Source organism: Neofelis nebulosa, chromosome 11, assembly GCF_028018385.1.
Source record: "Neofelis nebulosa isolate mNeoNeb1 chromosome 11, mNeoNeb1.pri, whole genome shotgun sequence".
NCBI classification, from domain to species: domain Eukaryota; kingdom Metazoa; phylum Chordata; class Mammalia; order Carnivora; family Felidae; genus Neofelis; species Neofelis nebulosa.
The window spans coordinates 82,934,559-82,947,088 of record NC_080792.1 but is presented as its reverse complement, the minus strand read 5'-3'; the positions used below and the strand labels follow the sequence as shown (position 1 = coordinate 82,947,088).

At 51.0% G+C, this 12,530-nt stretch overlaps 1 long non-coding RNA gene across 1 annotated transcript; it reads right to left on the bottom strand.

Annotated features, from left to right (window-relative positions):
- Positions 1–9,642: 9,642 nt before the first annotated feature.
- On the bottom strand, positions 9,643–11,900 carry LOC131489291 (uncharacterized). Its single transcript, XR_009250466.1, has 4 exons — positions 11,836–11,900; positions 11,326–11,439; positions 11,016–11,165; positions 9,643–10,172 (listed from the first exon to the last, which is right to left on the bottom strand). It is a non-coding gene; the product is annotated as an uncharacterized LOC131489291 (long non-coding RNA).
- Positions 11,901–12,530: the final 630 nt, after the last annotated feature.

Genomic DNA, 12,530 nt, shown 5'->3' with positions numbered 1-12,530 from the left:
TTAGCTCTGAAAATACCCAATAATAGATAATGCCCTATTGGGAAAGATAACGGGTGTTTTCTTGTACCTTGGTGGGAAAAATATTTTTTTGCCCTTTGTAAAGGAAATTAGATATATATTTGGGGGGGGAAAGAATATAATGTTTCACTGTGATACGATCCAACAAAAACCCAGGAAATTCAAAGTCCGACCGATGCCCTGCTAAAAATTCACACCATTGTGCCCCTTTACTGACAACAGATTTAAGAGCCCAGAATGTCTGGGGCAACCTCTAATTTCCTGACTTCCAGCCTCTCATGTCTAAACACCAAACTTATTTAAACACCGGCGGGCCTTACGAGGGTTGCCATTTTTTCCCCTTCTTTTGTGTCTCCGTGTATATTTTTTATCTTTGCTGGGACTGGTTTCGCCTCACCTGAAACGCATGTACTACATTTTAACCCTGGTGAGCGACAGCTTTTGGGGGAAACTAAATTCCTTTTTCAGTGAGGAGGCAACTTAACGAGAGAGGAAAAGAATCACAGAATCATGGTTTCTCCAAGCTGAGAGACACCACCAAGGACATAGAGCAAATAAAAAGGAAAGGAGAGATGGAACGCAAAGGTGGAGAACTGGGGGTGGGGGCGTGGGGGGTCTCCCGTATTTGTCAATGCGCCCAGAAAAACCTTCACCAACAGGGAATCACACCTACATGAAAGGTGCAGTTACAGAATCAGATTCTAGAGGCCAACACGCCGTCGGGAGCTCTTTCCAAATAGCTAAGCTCCCCAGATCCTCACCATTTGTGGATTCCAGATCATTAATTTACTACTGGATTGTTAATTACAGCGTAGTAATAGAAAACCGGGCTTGTAGATTTTATGGACGCTGCTTCTGTACAAGTGACGGTTGCTACTTTCAGGGACTAAAAGTTTAAACTTTAACTGCATTTTTAAGTAGTTGGGACCGGGGCGAAGAAGGTTGCTCGTCGATGGTTTGAGCTGGTAAGTAGTTAGTTATTAAAATGGGCTTTGAAGCTCTCTCTTGGCGTATGTCTGCATTTTTTAAGGGTCCCAGCAAAAAAACAAAACAAAACAAAACACTTTTTTCTTTAATGCATCTAATTTGGATTTCATTGAATTTTCTGTACACACTGATGTTAGGATATTTTGGTGAATTTAATTCCCCCAACCCCTCCGTATGAAAGAAAAGAAACTCTTTCTTGAAGAGATTTAAAAGGGAAGAAAAATCCTTTTTAAAAGGCTTAAGGGAGAGGGGGGCTTAAGGGAGAGGGGGTGAAGGAAATAAGTGGTAAGAAGGCTTTATTTTCTAAAGCTCAAATTCCAAAGAAGAAGGACTGTCTACGTAAGAACTGAAACTAATTTACCTGAATTCCTTTGTCACTGTCTGGCTCTTAACTATTAAATGATTCTTTTCACTAGCCAATAAAGGCAAATCAAAAGCATGTTTGAAATGGATGGGGTGGTGCCAGGCAGTCCCCCCAAACGGAAAGCCCACTTGCCACGCTGTGGCTGTTTGGGTGCCCCCAGGAGGACTTCCAAGAGGGTGCTGGGATTTGGGCCACCCTAACCCCGATGGGGAGAACAGGGGACGCACTGGCTGTTACCCGTGGACGGAACTGCCTCTTCGGGATTACCCAGGAAGGAAAGAGAAAGTTCCTGCCTCTGAGCCAGGTCGACAAACCGGTAGACGTTTAGTCTCTGCTTCCCTGTCAAACACTGGTTTAGGATCTCTACCAACACGAGGGCTCGCTCAGACTTCGTGCCCCTTAATCTCTCCACCTTTGTGAAACAACGGGAATACTCACTGCCTTCCCTCCTGGAAACTGTCAAAGACAAGGATCTTAAAAGCAAGTCGCCATATAAAAACCCCATGATTTAAACACAACAGGAGGACAGCCTCTTCCATTCCTGACATCTCGTTGGTCTGGATGACAAAGAATATAGAAGACAACTGCGGAAAAAGTGCCCGATAATTATGAATGCAGGAGACTTTCAAGCTCGCTCTTTCCATCTTTCAACTGGAATTGTAGGAAATCAAGTACAGGAAGGAATGAAGATAACACTTCTCAAAATTCGCCGTCCCTGGATTTCCCACGCGCGGGGGAGGTTTTGAGGCCCTGCTCCCAGACGATGACATACGCCCGAGTGAAAAATGGGTGAATTGAAGCTTTTTGCTGTTCTCCCGTCCGAATTGGATTGGTTACCCAATTTGACTGAGTGCTTAGAAATTAGTCAATAAGGCAACTAATTAATAATTCGACGAGGAGGGAAAAAGGCAATGTCTCAGCTGCACCCAGAAGTTAAGTCAGCATCACGAGGCACCTCGAAACACAATCCCAGTGATACCTTGTTGCGTTGAAAATCTGCGGGCTGAGTTAAAACAAGAATTCGGGGTTCAGTTCACTCTGTATTAGTCTGTTTCTTCCCAGCTGGATGGTATCTTGGAGAAAAACAATGGGCAGGGGGCAAAAAGGCCGCGACATGTGGTTAATTTGATATGAGATCTAGTAACAATGCATTCTATAAGATACATATTTATAAACTACGTCGCACTGTAATAATATAACCGTTGTAATCATGGCACAGTAATTGTTTCCTTTGTCCTAGGGACTCTGTTAAGTAAGTACCTTGAACACATTATCTTATTCAGTGCTTAGAGTCCCACAGTGAGGTAGGCACCTATGATGTCCATTTTGCAGGTAAGGAAACTGAGGCCCACAGAGCTCAGCCACAGTAGTAAAGAAAATAGCAAGATTTTGAACCCAGACTCATGATTCCAAACCCTGCTTTCTAGTTCCTTGCCTCTGTGAGCATGGGGAAAACTAGCCAGGGGATTTGTTGCCAATTTTCTTCCTGCCTGGGGAAAACCTGAATTGCTTTTAAGACTGACTCTAGGGGCGCCTGGGCAGCTCCGTGGGTTAAGCATCTGACTTCGGCTCAGGTCGTGATCTCACAGTTCGTGGGTTTGGGCCCCACTTCGGGCTCTGTGCTGACAGCTCGGAGCCCGGAGCCTGCTTCAGATTCTGTGTCTCCCTCTCTCTCTCTGCCCCTCCCCCGCTCATGCTCTGTCTCTCAAAAATAAATAAATGTTCAAAAAATTGAAGAAAAAAAAAGACTGACCCTAATTTGCTGCGTGGCGGCCGACGAGGTGTTTCTCTCTGGGCCTCAGTTTCCCCTGGACTAAGTCAGGGAAACCCTCCAACAATGACTCCATAAAATAACTTTATCATCCAATGCTCCTGACTCGACCAAGAAACACGTTCTTAAGAAATCATCAGATGTTCGGTCTGGACCCAGAGATGCCAAAACTTAAAAAGGCACTAGGACTTTTTTTTTTTTTAATGTTTATTTTTGAGAAAGAGACAGAGACAGCACAAGCAGGGGAAGGGCAGAGACAGAGAGAGAGGCACACAGATTTCAAAGCAGGCCGTAGGCTCTGAGCCGTCAGCAGAGAGCCCGACGCGGGGCTCGAACTCACGAACCGCGAGATCATGATCTGAGCCCAAGTCGGGCGCTTAACCGACTGAGCGGTTAAGCTCAGGACCCGGGCGCCCCAAGACACTAGGATTTTTTAAATCTGGATGCACCTTGAGAGATCATTTAGAGAAGTTTCATGAAGCCTGGATTTGACTCAGGCTTCACCACTCACTGGGCAACCGGGGCTTCACCTCTCTGAGCCTCAGTTTCCCCGCCTGTGAAACTGGAATAACGTAGCAAAGGCACACATCCGCGATGTTGCGGGTCTGGCTGCAGACGGCCGTGATAAAGCAAAATGGCAATAAAGCGCGTCAAACGTCCTGTTTTGCTTTTCCGGTACATACGAAAGTTAGGGTTCCACTACCCTGTGGCCTAATAACTGTGCAATGAATAGCATGACGCCTCAAAAAATGTACATATCTTAACTGAAAAAAAAAAAAAAAACCAACCACTTTATCGCTAAGACATGCTAACCATCACCCGAGCTTTTGGCAAATCACCATCCCTGATCACAGCTCACCAGGGCAAAAGCGAGAATAACGCAGAAGGGCGAGCTCCTGCGAGAATTACCCACATGTGACGCGGAGACGCGAAGCGAGCGGTGGGAGCAGACTTGCTCGAGGCAGGGTGGCCACAAACCCTGTCCTTTGCAGAAAACACTGTAGCTGCCAAGGGCAAAAAGAGAAATGAGCCACGCGTTACCGTATTACTAACACGGGCGTAAGTACGAGCCTCGCAGGGTTGCTGGCAGGGCTCCGCGAGGCAATGCTTTACCCAGAGAGCCTGGACCGGAGAGGGGGCTCCGTGAGTGTCACCGAGGACAAGGATGTGGGGCGGCGGCGGCGGGGTTGATGGGGACGGTGGTGGCAATGAGCGGGGCGGGGATGCGTCTAACAGCGAAGGGCGTGAGGGGGATGGTGTCAACGGGACCCCATTTACAGCTGAGGAAACTGAGGCCCCAAAGTCAGGTGCTGATAACGGGCCTCGCCGACACCAGGAATTCAGGTCCCCAGCGCTGGCCCATCGCCTCTCCTACGCCCCGTGCTGAAAATAAGCGGAGTAGGATTCTGCTGAAGGGAGCTGGGAGCTGTAGGTCACATCGGCCTCCCCTCCCCCCCCCCCCCCCCCCCCCCGGCTCATTTTACAATGGCAGGGAACTGTCCTCACCAGACCTCGATCCCTGCCTTTTAGGGGTGATGCCCCTTCCTGATGCTTCACGGAGAGAAAAGGGAAGGAGGTGAGTTCCAGAAAGCTGCTTTTTAAAACCACCTGCCGCCAGAGCCCAAAGCTGTAACCACCAAGAAGCACAGACGATGCTGTTTCCCCTGAGGTACCCTGGCAGGCATTGCTAACAGATCCTGGAGCTCTCCGCGGAGCCCAAATTGGCCTCCCAAGGCTCCCCCCACCCCCCACCCCCACACACATCTCTAGCTAGGCAGGCATGAGCAATGGATCAGAGGGACCCGGTGACGAAAATGATTTTCCACCTGACACGGCAATGGATTCATAAGGTCCTGCACCTGCTGAAAAAAAGCCATCAAGCCACGAGGCCAGAGAGGGGTTACCCTGCAACACCCAGGTGGCATCTGGATTGAGGCCGCCTTGTCTCGTCTCAGTCCCAACACCGTGGCTGGCACTTCAGCCGTCCATCCGCCCCTCCATCCACCCGTTCGCTCGTGTATTCACTCCCTTTCTCGTTCATTCTCCCGTCCATTCGCTTCCCCCGCGCCTCCCTCCCCTCCTCACTCATCCGTCCGCTCCTTCCCTCTACCCTTCGTTTTTTAATTCAACCAGGATTTACTTCTTGCGCGTTCCATGCCCCAGGAAGAGTCCTGGATGCTGGAGGCCTAAAAATGAACAAGACCTGACCTGAAATGAGCTGACCATCTCACACAAAAAGCTCAATTTAACAATGCCACGATCAATTATTCCTTCTCTGTTGTGGTCACTGCCACAAAGGAGAATATTAGATGCTTCGAGTGACACAGGTGAGCCTAGCAGGGGAACAGGTGGGGGTAGGGATGGGTCCCCCTCCCAAACATGAGTCAGCGTGTGACCCTCAGCTGCTAAAAACCCATCAGTGGCCGTCCCCTGCCCTCACAATGAGTGCCAAGCCCCTCACGGTGCTCGGGCCCTGCCCGCCTCTGCACTTGGCCCCAGCCAGCCCTTCCCACTGAGGACACCCAACCCAGACTAAATGTACAGTTTCGAGAATGAGAAATAGTAGCCTGTGCATCCCATACATGCAGAAATGAAGCGTGTTTTGTTTCCTGCCGCATCCCAAGTGCCCGGGGTCCTTGGCACAATGCCAAGCACACGAGATGAACTTGAGAAATGTTATAAATGGGCCAAGGAGCGCTTCTTTGATCCCGCCCTTGGCACAGGGCCTACCACAGCGCACTGAATGTTTCAGTGTTGGAAGAGGGGAAGGAGGGAAGGAAGGAAGGAAGGAAGGAAGGAAGGAAGGAAGGAAGGGAGGAAGGAAGGAAGGAAAACATCTTATGAGTAGTGGGGAAAGGTCGTGCCATAATCCAAGGCTTTCAAAGCTCTAATTCCCATACAAAAAAAAGATACGGTCATACTAAATCATTTCAAGAACGAATTATTTTTTAAAAGAGAGAGAGAGAGAGAGAGAGAGAGAGATTCATACTCACCAGCCTGGGAACTCAGGGCCCGGTGGTGAGAAGAAGGAGGCCTCTGACTCCAAGCAAGATGGGTGGGGCCCATCTGGATACTTCCAGCCAAAAAGCATTTTTGTGGCCTTGTAATTTCTGAAAGCTCGTGGCCAGGCTAACTGGCTCCAGACACAACCTCCTAAAAGGTCTCCTCTTTGCAGCTCCTCAGCTCAGCCTCATGTAACTAACCCAAGCTCGGCCACCTGTGGGGCCTCAGTTTCCCCATCTGTAAAATGCAGTGATTGGGTTAGACCGTCTCCAACCCAACACGAACACCGTGAGTCTGTCTGAAGCTCTCTTCTTGGAATCCCTTCCTGACCATCCACCTCAACTCCCAAAACATTAATAATAATTATTATGACAGCAGTCATCGCCATTTATTGAACTCCTGTGATTCCAACCGCACCACTGTCACAAAGGGTGGATTTCTGATCCTCGTTTTACACACAAGGACACTGGAGTTCAGAGAGGGTGTGGAACCTGCCCAAAGCAACACAGCCAGGAAGAGCCGGAATTTGAGCTTAGACCTGTCGAAACCCAAACCCTCCCTCCCCCACCCCTGTCCACAGATCTGCAGTCCTGGCAGGGCTGGTGTTTACTGAACACAAACACAGATTCCTGGTCGGCCAGCAAGGCAGGCAGACGAGAGGCAAGGAGACGTGTGACGCGGGAACAGCACTATTTTCGCCGCAGCCTGCCTTGTTCCTTTTCTTCCTGGTGAAGGTGTCTCTCACACATACACGAAGTGTCGACGGAGGCTCTGACCCCTCCTCGTAGTCCTGATGGAACCAGGGATCGCAGGATCCTCGCAAGGGCAGTAGTCACGTGCGGCCTAGGTCACATGACCTGAGCCCGCGCTGTCCCAGAACAGCATTCCATTCCCCGCCCCCCCCCCCCCCCGCCCCGGCCACAGTGATGGGTGATTGGCTCAAGTAGTAAACATGTGACCCAAGACAGCCAATCGGAGGGTTCCCCGGCTCGGAAGTCAAGAGAAAGAGGCTTTCCTTTTCCTCCAGAGCTGTTAGGTGGAGGTGATAGACGCCTCGAGTCTCCTGTGACCTTGACCCGCCACCGCTGGCGAAAGAGAAGGTGAGATGCGAGGTGGGGAGGGGAGGCCTCACCCCACGGATGGGCTGCGGAGACCGGCCCCACGCCTGTCCTTCGCTGAGCCTGTAAGGGCCTGAGTTGCGATTCTGCCCCTTGCGATCAATAGAATCCTAAGAATTCCTGGACCGGCTGTGCATAGTTGTGAGCCTATTCCAACACACGCACACACACACACACACACACACACACACACACATACACACTCACTCACTCACACACCATCTCCTGCTTAGAATTTTGAACCATATCTGGGAAAAGGGCCTTAGGGAGGAAAAGGAGGAGAGGTATTGAGAAAAAAAGAGACCCCCCCCCCCCCGCCCCCAAATTGCCAGTTCCTTCCCACCCAGTCCTAGCTCGGTCTTTGACCTGTATCCTCGCTCGTGCATCGACGTCGTCTGGGTTGAGTTCCCCTAGATCGTGGCTCCTTTACCAAACAGCTATCGCCATTTCTACTTCAGCTCACTTTATCCTCCTAATGGCCACACAAAATAGCCAAGCTATGTCCATTTCACAGGGGAGAATTGAAAGCATGGGGCAATTCGATCGCCACCCAGTTAAGTGTCAGAGCCTGGAGATTTGAACCCCATTTGGGTAACTTTAAAATATCTTTTTCTTTCTTTAACTACACCACGCTGTGTGCCCCCATCGATGACACGTAGGTTTGGGTGGGTGTGGGTACTTTCAGCGGTGTTTTCTCCCCTCTTCCTCCTCTGGTTGGTCCAGGAGGTTGCCGGAGGCTAGAAGTTCTGGAATGAGCCCCAGGCACTTCCTGTTCCGTGGGGAAGGTTTCCTTTCTGCAGCTCAGAGCTTGTAGGTAGCTGGATCTTAAGGGGAGCTCTTCCCAGGCCAGATGCCAGCCGCATCCAGCAGGCTCCCTTCACCTCCCCAAATCGGTACCCCTGTGGGCAGAGGGCGGGTAGGTGAAGACAGGAAAATGAGGGTGTCTTCAAAGGTGAAGACAGGAAAATGAGGGTGTCCAGTGCCTAGAGAATAAAGCAGGACAGAGACCTTTGAAAGCAGAGAGGATAAGGAAATTGACATACTATTCTTGACACTTATCACTGCTTTGAACCCCAATCCAGAAGCATTTCCACACCTATGCTCAGTGTTGCTTCGCATCCTAGAGGACAGAGACAGAGGTTCTGACCCTGACTGCCCGGTGGGTTCCAGGTTTTTCACTGAGTCAAGAAAGAGAGCAAAAAGAGAGATCGGGCCTCCGTCAGTCCTCACTATGTTTCTCATAGCAACCTGTACTCAAGCTATTCATTCAGTGGTCATGTATTCAATACCTACTATGTGCCAGCCATTGTTCTAGGCCCTCGGGACACAGCGGTGAACAAGACAGCTTTCGCCAAACCGTCTTTCTGAACCGGAGATCTGCTCCTGGCATGCTCCCTAAACCCTAAACCCTTCAGTGGCTCCCCATTGTCTGTAGCTCGAGTCCCAGATCCTCACTCTGGGGTACAGAGCATTTCATCATCTGGCTTCTTTGGGTCTGTTTCTTTCACCCGCTTCTTTCTAATCCGTGCTGCGGCCGAACCCAAGACCACAACGCCCCCAGGCCCGAGGCAGCTACGTCTGCTGCCCTTTAACTTGGAGCGGGCCTCACCCCAGCGCCCTCCGCCCATGCGCTGGCTGCCTCACTCATCTTTACCTTCAGCACAGCGGTTACCTCTTGGCGAAGCTTCCCTGATCCCCCTGCCCCGACAGCGTTAAACACCTGCATATGATATTCTGCTGGTCCTTCTATCTCTTTCTCTCTTCTCTGGTAACGGAGAATCCTTCCTCCTTTGGACAGTGCATTCAGTGGAGTTCAGGTAAGGCGCTTCTGGGCCCCTGTTCCCACACAGGTGACAAGCCCGAACCGTCACACAGCTGAGTGTCACTGAGACTCTACTGATCTCTAAGTGCCACGGGAGAAGGACGGGCCTGTTCGCTTCACTCTTCCGACTTCAGCGCCTAACATAAACACATGCCATAGCGATGAAGAGAACTGAAACTTGCTTTCAGAGTTGATCAAGCTAAAAACAGCGGTGGGGTCTCCCACCGAACACTCTAGGTTCAGCCCTCAGAGGACCAACCCGCACTGACGGTGAAGATTCGAAAAGGACAAAATACTGAATATGTGAAAATTTGGTTACCATTGTGCTGACAGCGATCCCAACCGAGAATCTTAGTATTTCACTCTTCGCAGCTACGTGAGTCGAATTGGCTTCTGGATCACCGGTGAGTGAGCCAGGGTGGGTTTACCGCTAACCACCAGCCGCTGTGTCGAAGTAACTTGCAGCGAAAGTGTTATCAACTGCTCCTATCATGGCCAACTCTGGTGGCGGGTTGAGGGGACCCTGCTCCCAATCGCCATTCAGAGACCGAGACTCCTTGGTCTTGGCCGTGCCACCGTTTCCCACACTTGGCCCCCCGAGGTCTCCGTGAACGGTGGAGGGAAAGACTAGAACAGGGTCAGCCAACTCTAGCCTGTGGGCCAAATCCAGCCCACCACCTCTTTTTGTAAATAAAGTTTTATTGGAACACAGCCCTGCTCATGCCTTTACAGACCGACTCTGGCTTCTTCCGTGTCACACTGGCCGGACTGAGTCGTTGTGCCAGAGCTTGCGTAGTCCAAAAAGCCCAAAATATTTGCAGTCTCCGAAGGAAAAGTTTGCTGACCCTCGAACGAGGAGACCTCACGTGGGTTTTATGGCCCAGTCCGGAAAGGAGCACGGTCTCTTTTGTCCACACCCCATTGGCCAGAACTCAGTGGCACGGCCCCCGTTGCAAAGAAGGCTGGGAAATGTAGCTTCCTTGCGTGATGAGGCGAATGACGCAAACTTGGGTGGTCAGGGGGTCCTGTCTCTGCCACCATCCGTTCTTGTATTCAGCACCTAGGATGTGCGAGGTGCTTTTTGAGGCCCTGGGAGGGGGGGGGGGGATAAAAGATGAATGAGACAGGTGTGCGTTAGGAGCAGCTCACTCTGACCGAGAGAGGCTCACAGGGAAGTGGTTTACCTCTAGACGGGAGTAACGACAGCAGTCACTTGCTAAGTTTCCCACGTGCCGTCTCACTTAACCGACACAGCAACGCTAAGTCGTCAGATCCGTCCTTCCCGTTTTTCAAACGAGGAAGTCGAATGTCACGGGTGTCACTTTCCCAAAGTCACACGGTGGGTAATTGGCGCAATCAGGATGCCACTGTGGGGTCAAAGCTTGAACCCGGCACCAAAGCCCTTTGCGGAACAGCTCCTTCAGTTACGGCTGTGAAGGGGATTACTAGCAAGTCACCTATGGAGGATGCCCTGGGAAGGGCCCCTGTGTCAGTCAGGATCCCAGCAGGGAACAGGTGGCACCCTCAAAAGAATTCACCTAAGGAGAGTTGGAGGAGGGGACTCTCCGCAGAGGTGTGGGCGGGGTTAAGAGAACCCGCAAGCTTGGGTGGTGGGCCCACGGACCAGCCATAGGAGACGGCTGCCATCATTTGTAGGCCCAATAGGGCAAGGCTTGGGATGGCACTACGGGAGCCTGGTGAATAAATGCTGGACCCGTGGCAGTGGGGCCACCTGACAGGAAGCCATTGCAAGAATCATGGTAAGGCGGAGTGAGGAGGGGGAACCGATGCCTTGGCCTGTCTCCTCACCCTCCAGTCTCCTTGCTGGCACCTCCGAGGGGCCAGGCCCAACAGAAAGTGGGAACTGAGCAGGGCAGAGAAGGGCGGAGAATGGGCGGCGGGAGGAGAACAAATAAGGAACAGTCAGCATACTTGAGAAGGTCTCAAGGAAGGCCGAGAGAACTGATCCGTGCCTTTGGATGTTTACGCACGAGCACAAAAACCACTCACGGACTGGCGAGACGATCTTCACCAATGTCACCGACCCACAAGACGTTCTCCTTTGTGTTACGGGTGAGATACCTGTTGAGGCGGAAGGCAGGGGCAGGTGACCGCTTGCCACATCTCCCCTGCCTGCCTTCTTTCACCCACTGGCTTTTACAGTCAGCTGGAAAGACAGGGATATGAGTAGGTTCGGGGAATGGTCTGTCTCCTGCTTGGGGGGTGGGGGCATGTAAGTCACCCTGAGAAACTGGCAAGCATCCAACTTCAGCCTCAGACCAAGCAACCCTTCGCAGGGCCATTCTCCCTGGATTTTGGATTCAGGTCCTGCCGGTTGCCTCCCATCTCCAAGGGTCTGTGCAACCGGAAGGAATTTTAGGTCATGGCTCTTTTAGTCCACACTCCTAAGGTCCCTCTTCCTTTTCAGAAGAGTTGCAAACGGGCAGCTACTGACCTTGCAAAAGAGGATCCGGCCATGCTGGCCTCTGACCAAGCAGGCTTGCAATGGGGACTGAATAGTCAATAAAAGGCCCACTTTTCAGCGTCCACTCAGCAAGCCAGGAATTTCCCATGATACCTTAAGGACCATCCTTTTGCCACATCCTGTACCCTTCCGAACCTACGGATTGAAGCTGCTATAATAAAAGACAGAGAGATACCTGCCAATTGTTTCCATCTTGTGGGCTTTCAAATGCTTATCTTTACCATATTCTTCTCATGGGATTTGATTTAATGGGGGTGCTTTACTTACCTAGAAACTCTGAAGCATTGGTGGTGTTTCCCCGGGTGAACGTGGTTGTTCCTGAAGGGGATGACCGAAAAGAAGGCTATTTTTAGCACGGAAAACTAGATCTCTTCCTCTCTGTCAAACCCAATTAGCTTCTTTCACCGACCAAAGTGTAGCACTGAATGTACCAGAACACGATTGCTCGGTGCCCATCTGTGATCTAAAGTCCCGTTGGTAGAGCAATACTGCCTGATGGGTGAGACCATGAACTCCAGAATCAGAAAAACCAGCTGGGTGACCTTGGGGAAGTCACCTGAATTGTTTGAGTTGGTTTTCTGATAGATAAAATGGAGACCCGTGGTTGACCTAGTTGATGTCCTAATTGTTCTAGCTATCCCGGAATGTTCTCCTGAAAAGCAGGGCCTAAGTTATGAACTTGCGGGCGTACATTTTTTTGGAACGTAATCCAAAGGAGTAGGAGTGAGCAGATGAGGAAGGGGAAAAAAAAAAGCCTTAAAGTTTTTTTTTTCAATGTTCCTTTATTTTTGAGAGACAGAGCATGAGAGAGGAAAGAGCAGAGAGAGAGGGAGACACAGAGCCCAAAGCAGGCTCCAGGCTCCGAGCTGTGAACAGAGCCCAGCGCGGGGCTCGAACCCGTGAACCGTGAGATCATGACCTGAGCCGAAGTGGGACGCTTCACCGGCTGAGCCACCCAGGTG